The following is a 17,124-nucleotide window of genomic DNA, read 5'->3' on the forward strand; positions in this document are numbered from 1 at the left end:
AAGACTAATGGCAGAGTGAGTAATGACATAGGTCTGAAATGTTGCCTTGAGGGACATCTCATGGTCAGAGCGGTGTATCTCTTTAGACGAAACTCGAGGTGACAAGATTTATTTTCTGTAAGTCTGCTCTAGAAGTTTGCAGGAGGAGGTTAGAATGGTGTATCCTGGTGAATGTTTACAGGATCGATTTTTTTTTAATGCATAAAAGTTCAAATAAGCTATATGAAAAGTCACAGAGAGAAAATATATTGACCGAAATAAAATATTTGAAAACCTTACAAAATACATTCCATGGTGCATTTTGTTCGTCAGTTTCAAAGGTCTAAAAGAAAATGTTGAAATGTTTGATGGAAGAGAAAGAGACATAGGCAGTGACCAGGCAGTCAGGTCTCAATTGATGTATTGATCATTTGATCGATCTTTCAATGTATATTGATCTCATAATATATGCATATATGTAGTTACCGTCGTTGACAAGTAGACAACTAAACCGTTGTAGACCTATGACGCATCATTCACAACCAATCGCAAACCTCTTCCTACCGTCACCATAGAAACGCACAAACATACACTCCATAACAATATATATATATATATATATATATATATATATATATATATATATATATATATATTATAAACAAAAATCAAATCCTGGGTTGTCAAATCAAATGATTATGCCCCTAAGCCTTCTGTCAGGAGTCCAGGTCAAAAACCTTCAAAAAAAGTAGACAAAAAAATGGAAATGGAGTTACTGATAAAAATATTATAGATTTATATAAAAATTTCACTTATCAAAAGGCTCAACTTTTTTCTTTTCCCATTTCTCTTTTAGGCTTTTTTGTTTTGTTTTTTGTTTTGTAACAAAAAAAAATATTTAAAAAATCTCCGATTCTTTCAATTAGCTCTATTCCATAAGACTGTCTCGGTCTCAATCTGTTCCGTTGAACGCCTGTCCAGCCTGAAGTGTGACTGTTACAAGTGACTCATTATTGCTGCGCCACGTGGAGGTAAGACCAAGGTAGTCGGAAACACACTGTCCGCCCCTCCCCCAGACTAAGTGTTTTATGTGATACGTGCACTCCCAGAGAGGTCAGAGACGTAATTGAGTCGTCCACTGGTAGCAACATTTCTGGGTTTCAAAAGGATATTGTTTTATTTCATAGCGTATATCAACTCACTCTGTCTGTCTGGTATATCAACTCACTGTGTCTGTCTGGTATATCAACTCACTGTGTCTGTCTGGTATAACAACTCACTCTGTCTGTCTGGTATATCAACTCACTCTGTCTGTCTGGTATATCAACTCACTGTGTCTGTCTGGTATATCAACTCACTCTGATGTCTGGTATATCAACTCACTCTGTCTGTCTGGTATATCAACTCACTGTGTCTGTCTGGTATATCAACTCAGTCTGTCTGTCTGGTATATCAACTCACTGTGTCTGTCTGTTATATCAACTCACTCTGTCTGGTATATAAACTCACTCTTTTTGTCTGGTATATAAACTCACTGTGTCTGTCTGGTATATCAACTCACTGTGTCTGTCTGGTATATCAACTCACTCTGTTTGTCTGATATATCAACTCACTCTGTCTGGTATATCAACTCACTGTGTCTGTCTGGTATATCAACTCACTCTGTCTGTCTGGTATATCAACTCACTCTGTCTGTCTGGTATATCAACTCACTCTGTCTGTCTGGTATATCAACTCACTCTGTCTGTCTGGTATATCAACTCACTCTGTCTGTCTGGTATATCAACTCACTCTGTCTGTCTGGTATATCAACTCACTGTGTCTGTCTGATATATCAACTCACTCTGTCTGTCTGGTATATCAACTCACTCTGTCTGTCTTGTAAAGGTAAATACATCTTACAGTATTGAGATATGTGGATGTAAATGTGGAATTATTCTCTTTAGAACATTTTGGGCAGGGGGGTTCAGTTTTATTTTTCATTTGCTTGTTTTTTAAAGCTTGGTTTTTCTTTCTCAACATTTTTGTTTATAATTGACTTTTTTTTTTAATACTATAATTTTATGTGATTGTTACAGTAGTTGGAATAAAAGAGAAGGTGAAGCGAAATTTCTTCTAGAAGAATCATTAAACACATCTTTTCTTGACATAAATCGACAGTTCTTCTTGCCCATAACAGCTTCACGAGAACATAATGCTATAAACGAGATAGGAATAGACGCCTATGTTAAAGCTATTCTGCTGTGCTTCAAACTCGAGCCTCCATGATGGACGATCGAAGGGCTTGCCACTGACCCATTCAAGTACTTACAAAAATAGAAGTTTTGTTTTTAAATCTATTGTAAGTTTGAAACTTTTAGCAACGAAATGTTTAAGATGAGAGACAGACAGACAAATAGACAGACAGATTGAGATTTAATATAAGCTTTGAAAAAAATGATGTACGGTCAAAAAAAAATAAATTTTTATTTAACTTAGTTTAACCTTGAAATAATAAGCATTTCGTGGGGAGGGGGTGATGTCTGCTACTTGGGAAGTTTTTGTAAATTCTGGGACAAGTTCTGGGACAATTTTGTTATTCAGAACTCAAAACTGAAACTTTCATTTATTCTTTTTTTTTTTTAGAAAGTCATCAAAGTGTTTAATTTTTGTGGAGGGAGGGTGGAGGGTTGAATATCGTTCGCTTAGCGCGCAGCTAATTTTGTTTTTCCTCTTCTGTTAAAGCCCTTTGGCATTTTGTGGCAATCAGAGAAGTTCGATCTTTTCCTTGACTAAAACCAAGCATACAATAAAACCTTGACCTTGAGGTCCAGAAGAAAGAGAGAGCGAGGGAAGGGAGAAAGAGTGAAAGAAAAAGTAAAAGGAAAAATGTGTGTGTGTGTGAGAGAGAGAAAAAGAGAGAGAGAGAGAGAGAGAGAGAGAGAAAAGTAGAGAGGTAAAAAGAGATAGTTTAAAACCGACTTAGAAATCGGAGGCAGAGGGGGGAGGGGAACTAGGTTATTGGGTAGAAAATTGTGTCTCGACAAGACTAAATTACATCGGCCAAAGTACACATGGTTTAAAAAAAAACAACTGGATAACAATTTGGTCTTCGTCACGCTTGGTAGCCAGAGTTGAAATACTGAAGATGATTTATACTCTTCTACATAACAGAATCAACTTTACATGTCTGCCGCTTAGAAAATCTAAATAACTTAGATAGCCAATCTAGTCACTTATAGTTTAATTTAATTGTGTGAAAATAGAATATCTGTATCATGTACGTATCTTTTTTAAAAAATTAGTAATTTTAGCGTTTAAGAAAATCAGAAAGGTGCCTCGTATTTTTTGAAAATTAAATCGTCTATTGTTACCAGATCATTTTATTAAGCTTTAATTTTTTTTAAAAGTTTAAAACAAGTCAATAACACTGACCAATATAAAACATAAACTTATTTGTTAATTTAATTCTAGAAGAACTATGCCCTCTATGATCCCATTTTGAAACGGATATAACCCTTCAGTGTGGTGTTACAGGCGCGCGAGGTGTAATTGTGTGAAAATAGAATATCTGTATCATGTACGTATCTTTTTTTTTTAAAAATAGTAATTTTCGCGTTTGAGAAAATCAGAAAGGTGCCTCGTATTTTTTGAAAATTAAATCGTCTATTTTTACCAGATCATTTTACTAAGATTTAATTTTAAAAAGTTTAAAACAAGTCAATAACACTGACCACTATAAAAAATAAATTTTTATTTGTTAATTTAATTCTAGAAGAACTATGCCCTCTATGATCCCATTTTATACGGATATAACGCTTTACCGTGGTGTTACAGGTGCACGAGTTCAAACCCTTTTCTCAAATAACTTTTATTAGTATTAATGTGTTCACCTGTTTCCTTTTTTAAAAATCTACTCAAATGTTTTTTCTTTCTATCTTTCTAATTCTGCTAACATTTTACTGTTTCTAACATAGTGTTTGTAAAGCACTGTTTGTAGTGTCATGTTTGTATGCCTGTGTATATGTATGACTGTTCATGGCTGTCGTTGGCTGTGTAATAATAATAATAATAATAATAATCTTTATTATCCGTAAGGAAATTTGTCTTACAATTTGTGCATTACACCAAACAAAAAACATTATAACTATAAGAAACCAAAGTGTACATTCACACCAGACGCACTCATAATTTACATGTGACAAAGTTTATACCAGATTGTTCTTATTTAATGATTTGATTGCCAGGGGAACAAAAGAGTGTTTGTGTCTGTTTGTCTTTGCTATCGGTGTCTTGTATCTCTTTTGTGATGGTAAAATCACAAAATCCTGACACAAAGGGTGATTCTTTATTTCGAGGATCTTGTTAGCTTTTTTATAGATGTTTGTCTCAAACAACTGCCCAAATGGGGTTTGTTTTTTGCCAATGATTTTGCCAGCAGCATTTAGGATTCTATTAAGTTTATTCTTATTTTTAATGCTCAGATTGCCATACCAGGCAGTGATATTGAAACTTAAAATATTGCAGATGTGAGCGTGATAAAACATAGCCAAGGCCTTTTCGCTAACATTAAACGAGGACAGTTTTCTTAGTAGTCGTAATCTTTGCTGCCCTTTTTTGCTGATATAATCAGTATTTGCAGTAAAATTTAGTTTATTGTCTAGGATAGTACCAAGGTATTTAAAGGTTTGCACAATGGCTGTAAATGACTGATATTTTTCTCTTCGCGTTTTTCGCACGACTCGAAACCTTGTTACTGGTTGGAAGACAAATCACCTGATACTTTTGTACAGGTCAAAGGGCACACAAACTAGGCAGACGGTTAGCCTGTAAACCGGTTTGAAACTAGTTTGCCTATATATTAAAATCGGCTATATGTTTTAACCGGTCATATTTTAAACCAGTTATGTATGTACATTGGCTAATTATTTAACCGGTCATATTTTAAACCAGTTATGTATGTAAATTGGCTAATTATTTAACCGGTCATATTTTAAACCAGTTATGTATGTAAATTGGCTAATTATTTAACCGGATATGTATACATCCTGTGAGCTTTCTATGCTTTTCAATAATTGTAGTGTAATCTATTTTGTTTTCTTCTTAAAAACAAGGATGGAAATTCCCAATTAACGAATCAAACTATAAAAAAAAGGAATGTTAAATCACAAAGAAATAAAAAAAAAAAAAGTTTCTGATCACAAATTAATAATGTTATTAAAAAGTTTCGCCTCGGGGGCAAGAGACAATTACATTTTTAACCTTTATCAATGTTTTGTTTTCTTTCTTTTTTAATTTTACATCAAGCTCAAAGGCATTTTTTAAAATCAACCTTTTAGCTAATGTACTTGTTTTTTTTGTTTTTTTCATATTTATTCATGACATGAAATCCAGACGTCTTAGAACATCTAGTTATACTAAACTCTTCAATGACTCTATAATTGTTTTCGTAAATTAGAAAAGACAAAAGTATATTCGAGAAAAAAAAAGGCGTAGGGATATTAGCCAGCTTCGGTTGTCAAGCTGCCAGTTCACGTGCTGACAAAGGTTATTCTAAATTGGAGTATGGATATCAGCTTGTCCACGTGCCGCCTTAAATGATGATGTCGCTCTAGATACAATCTAACCATCCAATGAGACTTTTACAATCAAGATGGGGAAAAAAAAGTCCTTCCTTGGTATAAGTTGAACTAGTCCTTTTATATTTATAGATTGTCGTCTGAGGTTTATTAAAAATTTAATTATGACTAATCCAAACTAATTGATACACTTATTAATATAAGCTTTGTTGTTTAAATTTTTTTTGTTGTATTTTGCTTGTTTAAGTACCCACTTACTATGTTCAGCTAATAAATTTAAATTAATAACAAATAATAATAACATTTTATTATTAAGAATTTTAAGAATTATTTCTACAAAATCATGAAATGGCTAAGGATGTTAGGAGTGCCGCTAACACGTCAAATTAATAAGATGACACAAGTAAATAATATAAGCGCAAATTAAATCCATTAGTTGAATCTTTTATCGGAAGAGAGTTATGGTCAATCCGTTTTTTTTCGGGGGGGGGGGGGGGGTACTCATAGTTATGAAATAATAGGAGGGGGTACAAATATTTCTCTATTTTCTCTATGACAATAATCAGTAGTATTCAGTGGTCTTCAACGGGGGCGCTACCGCCCTCCCCTTCGGGGCGTTTTCGTGAAATTGAGGGGCGCTGGGAACCACGGTAGGGGGCGCTGGGCACAATAGGGGGCGGTTAGGGGGCGCTGGGCACAATAGGGGGCGGTTAGGGGGCGCTGGGCACAATAGGGGGCGGTTAGGGGGCGCTGGGCACAATAGGGGGCGGTTAGGGGGCGCTGGGCACAATAGGGGGCGGTTAGGGAGCGCTGGGCACAATAGGGGGCGGTTAGGGGGCGCTGGGCATAAAGTGGGAAAGAAGAAACTAAAGGTGCACTGAAACAAAACAAATAAAAAAAATTTCTTCAAAATTGAAGCCTATATTATTAGTGTTTACTATTACTTTTGTTCACACTTTGTAATCAATGGAGCAGACGATGTAAAAGTTCTCTGTTTCTACAGCCTACGGTTACCTGGAATGTCATGTGGCCAGCAGAAGGATAAACAGCCTTAAACTTTCCCACCGAGTCCCAGTCTTTACTGGGATTCGAACCCAAATCCCCCTTGTTTTGGAAATCATTACGCCTTCCTGGCAAAACACTGAAAGTAAAATAGTATACAGCTGTTGTTGTGAACAATGGAGTCGGATGTTTTTTAGCGGCCCCCGTAAGGGGAAAAAGCCGCTATTAGGTTTGTGCAAAGTGTCCGTCTGTCCGTCTGTCCGTCTGTCACACTCAGATCTCGAAAACTACAAGAGATATGAAAAATATTATTTCATCATTAAATGCGGCTTGAAAAGTTTAGGTGCAACGGCTACTTTTGGTTTTCTAAAAGCAAACCGTTTAATTTATAAAATTAATTATGCAAGCGATTTTTTCATAAAAATACACCAATTCTAAAATAATTACGTAAATGTAAGGGAGGCAATGTCACAATATGCTAACAAAGATGGACATTTCCAGTGTATTTTCAGTATCACAAAGTCAAATATATTTTTAAAATGTACAGGAAATGTTTACAACAAATATAAATAATAGTTAAAGATGTTTTTTCTGGTCAACTAGCTGCTAAAATTAAAAGAAAACATTTCTGTTTGTTTATAAAGGCTAATAATGCATTTTGTATGTAAATATCACGCACATTTTTTTTAATGGACTTTTTATGCAGCGATTTTCGTGCAGTAGCGTAACGCCGCAACATGTGCAGGTGCTAGACAAATTCCTTAAACTTTAAAAAAAAATCAGATTTTATTTATTTTTTGTTTAGTGCCCCCATCCAAATAAAAGAAGATTATTTTTGTGCGTTTTGTCTGTTGGTCGGTCTGTCCGTCACGATTAGATTTAAAAAAAACTAGAACTCTAAAAGCTATTGAAAATCTGATTTACCCTTTAATGTTCCTCCCGTATCATCTCAATAGTTTTAAGTATCTAAAAATTGATTGTTCCGGATTGTTTTTTTTTTGCAAAACTAATCAACCCCAACAAATATGTGTTTGCTCTTCTAATTTATATTACATTCAATTTCCATTCTTAAACGTTGCAAAAACACATTATCAATAATATGTTGTTCCGTTTTTTATGTAAATAGCATATTAATGCTAAATCAAAATCTCTATACTGACTTATATTTCATTAAGTGTAAAAATGCTCCGGATATTGTTTTATAAAACATGAATTATGCCTAATGATTGTTTGAAATCGCATAATTTACTAATATTACACTTATATTATTTGACAATGCGTCACTATAATTTGGTTATCAATATCAAATTGTTCCGTATTTTCATCTTTAAACAAATTTTAAAAATATCGACAATAGGTTGTTCAGGGCTTTAAAAAAAAAAGTAATTTACTAGAATTGATTACTGAAAATTACTTTTTAGACATTTAATTTTCTTGCTGAAACATAACATAGAAGTTTTGTAATCGATAAAGAATGTTCCGGATTTTGTTTCTTACAAATCGTCGCCAGAAATTTCCGAATTTATTTAAAAATCTACTAACGCCAAATAATTGTTTGAACTCCTCTCTTCTAATTAATAAACAAATAATCTTCTCATTTACGAAATAATGTTTTTTCGGATTTTTATGAAAAATATTTTAACTCACTACTCTCTTACAGTACATTTAACTTTCTACCTAAAACATTAAAAAATCTAATTATCGTTAATATTATGTTCCGATTTTTAAGGAAAACAGAATCCAAAGGTATGAAAATCTCTCCACATGGCTGTAGTACATCTAATTTTTATACGAGACCATCCAAAAAATTTAATTAACGTTATTACATTTATCTGAAATTCTCTTTTTCTTTTACTATTTATACAAACATCCGGAACAATCTATTATATAAACTTTTCAATTGTATTCATACCTAAAAATTATTGCGATGTTTTGAAACGTAAAATAAAGGTTAATCAATTTTAATAACTTTTAGTTGTTTTTTTTTTTATATCAAGATGACGGACAGACCGACTGACAGACAAAACGCAAAAACAATGCGGCTTTGATCCTCTTTAAATAAATTCTATTAGAACTCAGTGCACCGATGTATATGAACCCTCGTTAAATATCTCGTGTAAATAAAGACATTTTTAGGGTACCGGTACTAGCCTATTGTGAGGTAATGGAATTTTTATTTCTTTGACGTCAAATGAATGAACTCTTTAAATGTAATATTAAAAGAACGCACTTGGTGCACCAATGTCTATGAACACTCGATAAATGGCTCGTAATGATGAAGGTGATTTTTAGTCTAGCTAGGCCGTGTGACGTAGTGTTTTTTTTTTTCCTTTGACGTCATATGGAATGAATTCTTTAAAAGTAATGTTAAAAGAACGCACTCGGTGCACCAATGTCTATGAACACTCGATAAATGGCTCGTAATGATGAAGGTGATTTTTAGTCTATCTAGGCCGTGTGACGTAGTGTTTTTTTTTTCCTTTGACGTCATATGGAATGAATTCTTTAATTAAAAGAAATGCTAAAAGAACGCACTCGGTGCACCAATGTCTATGATCACTCGATAAATGGCTCGTAATGATGAAGGCGATTTTTATTCTAGCTAGGTCGTGTGACGTAGTGTTTTTTTTTCCTTTGACGTCATATGGAATGAATTCTTTAAAAGAAATGCTTAAAGAACGCACTCGGTGCACCAAAGTCTATGAACACTCGATAAATGGCTCGTAATGATGAATGCGATTTTTAGTCTAACTAGGCCGTGTGACGTAGTGTTTTTTTTCCTTTGACGTCATAGGGAATTAATTCTTCAAATGAAATGAAAAAAGAACTCGGTATAGTAATGTTTATTAAGCCTCGTTATGTAACTCGCGTTTAAAAAAGGAATATCTTGATTTAGATCTAATCTAGATTTTTTAAACTAGATCTAGATTTTTATTACAATATATCTAGATCTGGATTTATATTCTAATTAAAATTATTTTAGAATCTAGATCTAGAATTTCTAGATCTAGTTTAGACTAAAATAGACTAGATTAAGATGTAGAATTTCAATTTCTAAACTTAAAGTGTAAAAAAAAAAGTGTAGATTTTCATTTCCAAACGTTTTGATAAATATTGCAATGTTTTAATATACTAAAACTAATCTAAAATTTTTTATTTAATTTAAATTTAAGTTTACAGCAAATGAATCTTTGAAACATTATTACTTTTGACCATCAAAATTAAATCACCTCTTGAATATTATTTGCGAATATGCAGATCCGACAGGGATCCGACTTCGACGGGGCCGCCTCTGAGTTTGTGTAACACAAACTCTCTTTGTAATCTTGTTTCTTCTTGTATGATGATTTCTTAAAGTTGATTATTTTTACAAAGCTTATATCAACTCACTCTGTCTATCTTGAAAAAAAATTTACACGCGATTTCTACCACATATAATCTCGGATCAAGCTGAAATTTTGAATAATTATTTCTTTTACCTGACAACACAAGAATCAATAATAATAAAAACAACCAATTAGTTAATTAACTATTGATATACATTTTTTTTGGTATCTCAAAACAAGGGAAATAAATTGTCATTGACTGAAGTGGTGCTAAAAGCTTAATTAGTCCCCATTATAGGCCGTCGTCTAAGTCTTACTTAATTCAAACCTGAAAAATAGGTCTAGACTATAGAAAAAATAGATAACTCTACAATCTTCCATGTTCATAAGCTCTACACTAGCAGAGTGGTTACCGTGTTGGCTTGACAAGGATTGAGCCATGAGTTTAAATTCAGATCTGTCCCCCCTTTTTTTTTTTTTTTATTAATGCTTTTTTTTTGTTCGTCTAGGACTCTAGATCTATTATAAATTAATTTTTTATGACTAATCCAAACTAACTGATACAAGTACGCTTAATATAAGCTTTGTTTTTAAAAAAGCATTCTATTTTAATTTTCTTATTTCTTCCTTTGAGATACAAGATTATTAATTGAAACAGTATTTCAGTTAATATAACATTGGAACGTCAAAGCTAATTGAAAAAGCGGATCACATAGTCCGGCATTGGTCGTCTTCTAGTCCGGATAGTCCACAGTACGTGATAAACCAGGCAGGTCCGAAGTTCTTTTCTATTCGGATCAATACCCAAGAGTTGAACGTGTTCCATCGAGTTTGCATTTCTTGTCATTGTTTTGTTGTTAGACTCAAAATGTTGTCTCTTTAAGTGTTTTGAGTACGGAAGGTAAATGGTGGCGAGAGAGAGAGAGAGGGAGATGTGTACGTGAAGGACGATGGAGAATGAGTATGGACTAGAGAGTCAAGAGTCACATAGAGAATAAGCGTGGACTAGAGAGTCAAGAGTCACATAGAGAATAAGCGTGGACTAGAAAGTCAAGAATCATATAGGGAATGAATAAGCATGAAGTGGAGAGCACTAGAGACCTCTGATATCTCTCTAAAACAAGAGTTCCAAGGTTGAACCGGGAAAAGAGAAATGAAAGGCTGTTTTGTTACAATGGAATGGGCTGTTCAATACGTCTCCCTATTTTCAGAAGTTAACAGCCTTTAACTTTCCCACCATGTGACAGTCACCACGTGACAGTCACCACGTGACAGTCATCGTGCCACAGTCACCACGTGACAGTCATCGTGCCACAGTCACCATGTGACAGTCACCATGTCAAAGTCACCATGTAACAGTCATCATGCCACAGTCACCATGCGACAGTCACCATGTGACAGTCACCATGTGACAGTCACCACGTGACAGTCATCATGCCACAGTCACCATGCGACAGTCACCATGTGACAGTCACCATGTGACAGTCACCACGTGACAGTCATCGTGCCACAGTCACCACGTGACAGTCATCGTGCCACAGTCACCATGTGACAGTCACCATGTCAAAGTCACCATGTCACAGTCACCATGCCACAGTCACCATGTGACAGTCACCATGCCACAGTCACCATGCCATAGTCACCATGCCACAGTCACCATGCCACAGTCACCATGCCACAGTCACAATGTCACAGCTATTATGTTGTTGTAATGTTTTTATACGTATATAACATAGAATCGCAACATTTTTGTGTTCAGTCATTTCATAAAAAATATGTTTCAAAATTATATAGATAAAAACACTCAATTGTTAAAGAATTTTAACTGAATATTTTTGTCCTTTATTTTGTTGATACAAAATCTGCTAACATACGGAATAACATGTTGGCAAGGCAACGCTACATCTAAACTGTTGCGACGTCTAGAAAACATCATAAAAAGGACATAAAAAAATTACACTCACAACATTAGCATATTTAAAGGAACTTTTTGAACAAAAGTATCTAAGGAAAATCGAAAATTGCTGTCAATCAAAGCAAGAACAGAGCGATACAGGATATAGAAACGCGTTCGTATCTCACTCGGTCAGACTCTATCACCGCCACTCGTTGATCAGGGAACATGAAAAGCACCAAGATGACTGTGTGAATGAACGCTTTATGTTGTGTCTGTTGTATTTATATGTACTTTTCTGTTGTGTTGTCTTTATATGAGAAAAGAGTCCTTGTAATCACAACAAATTTCCGTTGGGATCAATAAAGCAGTAAAGGTCATCTGTTTCTGTGGCCTACGGTTAACGAGGGTGTCATGTGGCCAGCACAACGACCAATCGCCTTTACTTTTCCCTAACTAATGTCAGGTATCCATTAGAGCTGGGTGAACTCAGAGGCGCCCGAAGATCCCGAAATTAAAAATCCCAGTCTTCACCAGGATTTGAACCCCGGTTCGGTTCGAAAGTCAAGCGCTTTACCGCTCAGCCACCGCGCCTCCCTTACATTGTATTGTTTCGCCCAACATTCCCCCCACCCCAGTTTTTTCATTTCTCTACACCGCCTGACTCACTCAGACCAATATTTATAACGATGCCTTGAAATCTCTCTGCCCGAACTTATTCAGCTTAGTCAAACTATTGTCATTTATCTTTTTTTCTTGGCCCAATGGGCCAACATCTGAGATGGCCCAATGGGCCAACTTTCGAGATTGCCCATTTTATATCGACCTAAACAATAATCAGATAAATGGCAGTACTTTCAGAGCGAAAGCGCTTGACTAGAATTTAATCCTATCATTATTAGCGTCACGTTCAATTTCATCCAACTCATTCCGCTTCAGATCTTTCGAGAGAAAGTGTTTTTTTTCTGTTGGAACAGTTTCTTATGGTCCTGTCAGAACTCTTAAACCAAGCTTTTTTTTCCATTACGAATCTGGGTTCTTTATTTCTTCATGATCACATGTCTATCTGAGCTCACGCTTGAGGAAATTTTGAAATTCTTAATGAAGCATTGGTTGACAATATCGCCCACACTTGAGGTTCTAGGTGTCTTTGTGTGTGTTTTATAGGTTGAAACTTTTTAAAGCTCTTAATACTAATATATCTCAAGATTGATCTAACGGCTCATATTAGCGCAAGTGAAACTTGTGAATAAACTGTCAATAAGTGATCTATAATAAGTCGATATGAAGTCAGTCGAAAAGTCTAGAACTAGTCAGTAAGAAGTCAACAAGAAGTCCGCCAGTAATAAAGGATCCGTCAAAATGGAGTCAATTAAAGTCCGTCAATAAGGAGTGAGCTTTTTTTATTGGCAAGTGTCGTCCCTTGCATACAGAATGGTCAAGTCAAATGGAAGTCATTGAAATCTTGCTGACATCTGTATTACTTTTGTGCTAGTATGATTTCATATGTGTATTCAACTTCCAGAGATGCTGTCATAACCTCTACGAACTGTGCATCACTTAAATTTCAATTTAAGATTTTTTAAAAATATTCATATTTATATGAAAGTATCCGAGATAAAACTTCTGTACCGAAATGACGACTTTGTCTTAAAGTCCTAAGAGACAAAAAACATAGAAGTCAACAACAACAGCACGACCAGACTCACCAGAAAGTGGAATGTTTCAATACAATGTTGTTTTAATGTGTATGTGTGTATACGCGTGACATCCACTAGACATCCACTAGAAGTAAATTAGAAACAAGTAATTGAGAACTGAGAAACACCCACACTAAGACCAACAAAAGTAAATACATTCCATTATATCTTAACAAATAAACTAAACTAGTTGAATAATCACTTAATTAAATTTCAAGAGATAATATTACCAGATAATCTCATGAGACAATATCGCCAGATATTCTCATATTCTCTTGAGACTATATCAACAGATAATCTCATTATATAATATCAACAGATAATCTCAACAGATAATCTCATATAGGCGATGTTATACATTAATACACATATCTCAGAAGTTGTATAAAGATGTTCGTAATACAGCCAGACTTTATTAATCCTGAACAAGTTGTTATGAAAACTCGGACACTCATTCCTAACTAAGGGAAGCCACTCCAGCCAAACAGGACATGTATGAGAGATGTGATCTTCTCAAATTGCTATTAAGACTATTATCAGTGATGACCTGAGGTCCGAGAAGTACTCCATGAGACTAGCCAGAATAAATCAATCAATACCACGTGACGTTGCTTCATGGATCCATATTGGGAACAAAATGTTCCCCATAAAATTGTATTGAGACGCTCCACAGCGGGCTTTGTTACCTGTGCGATTGACTCGCTTAGCACAGCGTGCGTACCACTGTCTTAACCATAAAGACAACTCTGATTTTTTTTTTTTTTTTTTACAAAGCTGATATTAACTCAGTCTGCCTGTCTGTGTATCTGTCTGTTTGACAGGGATCCGTTACTCGCTATTTTCCCCAGGTTCCATTCTCGGATCTAGTTGAAGTTCTGCCCAATTCTTACGGTCTCATGCGTAAACGAGCAAAATACAAACAAAAAAACGTTTTAAAAAACAAAGCCAGTATAAAGGGGGAAAGCCTCTTCGTTTACTGCCATATCTCTTAATATTGTTAGATTAATTTCTCTTCTTCTATATCAAACCAAATTAATTAATGACCACTCATTAATTCAATAGTTGGTAAGTTTGTTGATTGATTGATATGTTGTCACCGAGAATGTTATAATCAGCTTTGTAAAAAAAAAATCAGATTTGTCTATGAAGCGTTTAGAGGTGTTTCTGCGCTTCCAAAAACAAATATTTCCAAATAATAAAATGCATTATGCCTAATATTTACTTCCTAATTTAAAATTAAAACAAAAACTAGTTTGTACTTTACTCGGTCAGACTTTATCAACGCCACCCTTTGATCAGGAAACATGAAAAGAACCAAGATGTTTGTGTGTAGTCGCTGAATGAACTCTTTATGTTGTGTCTGTTCTATTTATGTGTATGTTTCTGTTGTGTTGTCTTTATATGAGAAAAGAGTCCTTGTAATCACAACACATTTCCATAAGGATCAATAAAACATTCTTAGTTAACAGCTTTAATATTCATGTATAAATATATTTGTATTGGATACTTGACGTAGTGCTAGCTGGCCATTCCAGACTTCTGCTATTGGTGCGTAATGAAGCCATGGAGGATCGGTCCTTTGAACTGATCTATTTCTTTGCTGCGGACTATCACACGCGTTACATAAATGTATATGAACCCATCTGGAAAAAGGTTGGCCAGCATTAAAATTTCTAGTATTTCACTTTTTCTAAGCACTCACCATCACGGTTCTTCGTCAAAAAGATTTTCCGCAACAGTTCAGCTGTCCTATCAATTCTTGTCTAGCCCAGTTTATAAACTATGATGTGGTGTTCCTCATCAGCAACCTACAAATTGCTATCGGCCTTGACAGTTCTTTCTACCGAATCAAATAAGATCGTCCAGAAACCAACAACCACTCTTATAACTCAATCAGGTGGAGGAGGGAGAGATCCCGGGCCAAGTCATTTATAAACATCGGCAATTGGAATACATCGAAAGGTTTTGGGGAAAAGGAGAGGGAAAAATGGAAGATCAAAGAGTAATGCTGTCTGCTTGACCTGTCAAAGAAATTTAAGTTTGAATGGGTCGTTGAAACGTGAAGGGTCATCATTGCGACAGCTATTATAAAAAAAACAACATCCAATGTCTGTCACTTTATGTATGTCACTCTTCTTAAACTGTGTCACTCTAACCCTGCATCTTTAAATCAAGCAACGTATAGAAACTTGCTAAGTGGGGTGACTCGGTTCACCAATAACATGCCTCTTTAATTCGAATAGTTTAAACACATTTATTTAGAGCAGAAAATAATTATCTCGCAATTTTCTCTGATTAAATAAAAACTCGGAAATAGAATAAAACAGATTACTTGCTAAGAATAGTGGAGAATAAAAGAATAGAGAAACTATTGACGCTCATGTTGTGGTTTTTAATCAAGAGCGTTCACTCTGAGTAACACATGAAATGAATTTTTTTATCGTTTTAATACAAAAAAAAAAGATTACAAAGAGAGTTTGTGTTACACAAACTCAGAGGCGGCCCCCGTCGAAGTCGGATCCCTGTCGGATCTGCATATTCGCAAATAATATTCAAGAGTTGATTTAATTTTGATGTAAAATGTTTTACATGTTTCGGATGTTCCTTCAGAGTTGAAGATAATTACTTCCTAGTCCAAACCTCCCGCAGGACGACGGGGGATGGGAGCGGGCAGGGTTTGAACCGTGGACCATCCATAAATCTGAACGAAAGTCCAGTGCTAAAACCGCACGACCAGGCAGCCATCCGATGTTCAAAAGTAATAATGTTTCAAAGATTCATTTGCCGTAAATTTAAATTTAAATTAAATAAAAAATAGTAGATTAGTTTTAGTATATTAAAACATTACAATATTGATCAAAACGTTTGGAAATAAAAATCTACACCTTTTTTTTACACTTTAAGTTTAGAAATTTAAATTCTACATCTTAATCTAGTCTATTTTAGTCTAAACTAGATCTAGAAATTCTAGATATAGACTCTAAAATAATTTTAATTAGAATATAAATCCAGATCTAGATATACTGTAATAAAAATCTAGATCTAGTTTAAAAATCTAGATTAGATCTAAATGAAGATATCATTCCTTTTTTAAACGCGAGTCACATAACGAGGCTTAATAAACATTACCATACCGAGTTCTTTTTTCATTTCATTTGAAGAATTAATTCCATATAACGTCAGAGGAAAAAAAAAACACTACGTCACACGGCCTAGCTAGACTAAAAATCGCCTTCATCGATACGAGACATTTATCGAGTGTTCATTGACTTTGGTGCACCGAGTGCGTTCTTTAAGCATTTCATTTAAAGAATTCATTCCATATGACGTCAAAGGAAAAAAAAACACTACGTCACACGGCCTAGCTAGAATAAAAATCGCCTTCATCATTACGAGCCATTTATCGAGTGTTCATAGACATTGGTGCACCGAGTGCGTTCTTTTAGCATTTCTTTTAAAGAATTCATTCCATATGACGTCAAAGGAAAAAAAAACACTACGTCTCACGGCTTAGTTAGACTAAAATATGTTTTCATTAATACAAGCAATTTTTCGAGGGTTAATAGACATTGGTGCACCGAGTGCGTTCTTTTAACATTACATTTAAAGAGTCCATTCATATGACGTCAAAGAAAAAAAATTCCATTACCTCACAATAGGCTAGT

At 34.8% G+C, this 17,124-nt stretch overlaps 1 protein-coding gene across 2 annotated transcripts in view; it reads right to left on the reverse strand.

Annotated features, from left to right (window-relative positions):
* Positions 1-17,124, reverse strand: part of LOC106069242 (probable G-protein coupled receptor 139) — a 110,097-nt gene that overhangs the window by 82,784 nt on the left and 10,189 nt on the right. Inside the window, exon 1 of one of the 2 annotated variants that reach the window (XM_056031404.1) lies at positions 6,552-6,621. The exons of the other annotated variant lie outside the window; for it this stretch is intronic. The gene's annotated coding sequence lies outside the window, so the exon portion shown is untranslated. Of the gene's footprint in view, positions 1-6,551; positions 6,622-17,124 lie in introns of those variants that run through there. 2 annotated transcript variants of the gene reach the window in all.

This window comes from Biomphalaria glabrata, chromosome 1, assembly GCF_947242115.1.
Source record: "Biomphalaria glabrata chromosome 1, xgBioGlab47.1, whole genome shotgun sequence".
Taxonomy (NCBI): domain Eukaryota; kingdom Metazoa; phylum Mollusca; class Gastropoda; family Planorbidae; genus Biomphalaria; species Biomphalaria glabrata.